At 45.5% G+C, this 2,795-nt stretch overlaps 1 pseudogene; it reads left to right on the plus strand.

Annotated features, from left to right (window-relative positions):
* Positions 1-684: 684 nt before the first annotated feature.
* On the plus strand, positions 685-2,460 carry LOC120840652 (annotated as a pseudogene).
* The last annotated feature ends 335 nt before the right edge of the window (positions 2,461-2,795 follow it).

Here is a 2,795-nt window from a genome sequence, read left to right on the forward strand (position 1 = left end):
TACTTTCAGAAACTCTCTTGGGAAAGCCCATACAAAAAGCTGTTAAGAAACAGCTTGTCTAGGTATAGTATCCCTTTGCATTGGCAGCAGCAACAAATCAAGAACACATTAAAAATATACAATGCTAGAAAAGTACAAACGAAGGGCTCTCTTACTTATAGTGTTTATATTTATGCTGTTTGTGATACACTTCTTAAACAGAAGAAGTAAATTATAACGTAAGGACTGGACATTATATTTTTGTACGAGACCGAGGGGGGACCCATGAAAGTGTGTGGCGTGTGCAGGCAACGCATTCATGCCTTCTAAGATTTGAAATTGTACAAAAAAATTCTAGAACAGCTGGGGAGGAAAAACGAACTGTATAAAGCAAACGGTACTAGTAGATGTATTTTACTGGGTGATTCAAAGAGCGGCCAGGCTCTTTAAATCGACCGCGAAATTCGGTTTCTTAACCTGTTGCGCTACGATTTTGTGCAGCGTTGCGCACAGATGGTGCTTTTTTTTTTTTGTAAAATTTGCAAAGAGCGAACTTACCTGAAGAAAAAGTAAAGAAAGGAAAAGGCTTAGCTCCTATGGAAACGCAGCGAAGCCACCGGTCTTCAGACCATACGGTGCCGTTTCGCACGGGAGACGAGAGATGGCGCAAGCGGTCGCGATGCCAACTGCCGCCAACGAACAACGATGTCAATCCTTTTCTCCGTCGTTCAGGTGTTGCTGACAGCTGCAAACGCAACAACGTCGCCCGGTCATCTTCGCGGACACTTCTTCGACTGCGATGGCCTTTGGATCGTCCCAGCGAGTGACTCGACAACTATCCCGGTGGCACCAACGATCAAGTCACCACGCTTGGCCTACAACGTGCATGGTGTCTGGCAACCTGGGACGTCACCGAACAGCTATCTGGATGTATGGCTAGTTAAGCTAGTCAGTCAGCGACAACGTTACTAAAACACTCAGTTGGGAAACTCGCCGTCGAAACCTGGGCCGCTGGCGTCCACCGAGACCGAGCTAAATGCGACAACAGCGCCACTCTTTATCGTTTGTCTGTACTGTGGTTGAAAGCCTGTTTTTGCGTAAAAACAAACGGAAAAGACTCTTTTTGTATGAAATTTATTGGAGTTTAGTACCAAAAGAGGGGCGCGTTATGTTTTTAAAATCTTTAGCTTGCAGGGTTTTGCGGCACAATTAATATTGTTTTTATACAACCATGCCTCAGTGGGCCTTTCAGGTAGCACGTTCCGCCCTAGGTGCATTTTAACTTCGATAGCTCAACGCGGCGCGTCCGCCGGGGAGATGGCGTTGGCACCCCTGTAACGTCTTCCGCTGTATCTGTTATTAAAGCCAAAATAGAAGTCACGTGCAGTTCCTCGAATGGCCGCTGCGGGAGAAATGGTGGCATTGTGTTCGTCATTAGCTCGGTGCTCGGAGACAGTTTGGGGCCACTTTTTGAAAGCTGTCTCTATGGGAGTTTCCCAACTGAGTGTTTTAGTAACGTTGGTCAGAGAGGCCAGTTGGGGCAGGGCATCGCATTGGAAACAACGATGTCAATCCTTTTCTCCGTCGTTCAGGTTGGTTACGTTCCCAATTCTCACTGCCACCGAAGTAACGACCCCTGTTTGATTGCGGTGTCGTGCCCCTACGACGTTGCTGGGTGTCGACGCCGATTGTTTATGCTCCTGGCGCAGAGTGCGCATGCCGTTTACCTAGCATTACTAACCCTGCAATTGTCCGCAGATATCGAAACCAATCCCGGACCAGACAGTGTTGATTCCCAAGTGGCTAATATTTTGAGCATTGTAACTAGAATTGAGATCGGCCAAAGCCACATGCTTACCGAAATTAAGAAGCTCCAGGACGCCCAATCATCAACAGATGTGGCAATAAAGAACCTTAAAGAACAGGTAGCGGCAATAGAGGCCGATCTAAGCTCTTTGAGGACGGCTTCGGATGGGAGCGGAAGCAGTTCGGAATTTTCCAACAAAATTGCATTGGAGTTATCGGAAGTAAACGCAAGGTGCGACGATGCCGAAAACAGGCTTCGGAGATCGAACTTATTGTTCTTTGGTATCCCTGACTTGCAAAATGAAACTTGGATTCAATCGGAGGCAACTATTTTGAGCTTCTGTGAGCAACGGCTGGGAATTAAGCTTGACCCAAACGACCTTGAGCGGTCACATAAACTTGGAAAGTTTTTACCTAACAAAAATCGGCCCATCATTATCAAGTTCTTCGTTACAAAGATAGAACACTCTCTCTTCGGACTTTAAACTGAAAGATTCTGAGTACGCCATTCGGGAAGACTTATCGGACGCTGTCCGCACCACTCGTAACAAACTGTACTTTTTTGCTCGGTCTCAAAATGAAACATTCAAAATCCGCTATGATAAGCTGCATATGAATAATAAGTGCTATAAATATGACGTTACCTCCGACTCTGTTATAGAAGTTTCTAGATAACTGAAGATTCCTAACGTTACACCCCTTCGCCCAGCTGTGCACGCGAGGCAGACAAAAAGTTTGAACTACAGTGTTACATTTACTAATATACGCAGTGTTATGACTAAACGTGATGATCTAAGTGCATTCATTTGTGACAATAACTTTAGCATTGTCATTCTAACGGAATCGTGGCTGAAACCCGAAATAAACGACAGCGAAATTTTTCCTGATGAACTGCAGTTTGACGTTTATCGATGCGATAGGATTTCGAAACGAGGAGGGGGAGTGCTCATCGCGATAAAAAAATGTGTCTCCTCATTTTGTGTTCGAGCCTGTCCTGACCTAGAGACTTT

This window comes from Ixodes scapularis, unplaced genomic scaffold, assembly GCF_016920785.2.
Source record: "Ixodes scapularis isolate PalLabHiFi unplaced genomic scaffold, ASM1692078v2 PGA_scaffold4__175_contigs__length_147842914, whole genome shotgun sequence".
Lineage (NCBI taxonomy): Eukaryota > Metazoa > Arthropoda > Arachnida > Ixodida > Ixodidae > Ixodes > Ixodes scapularis.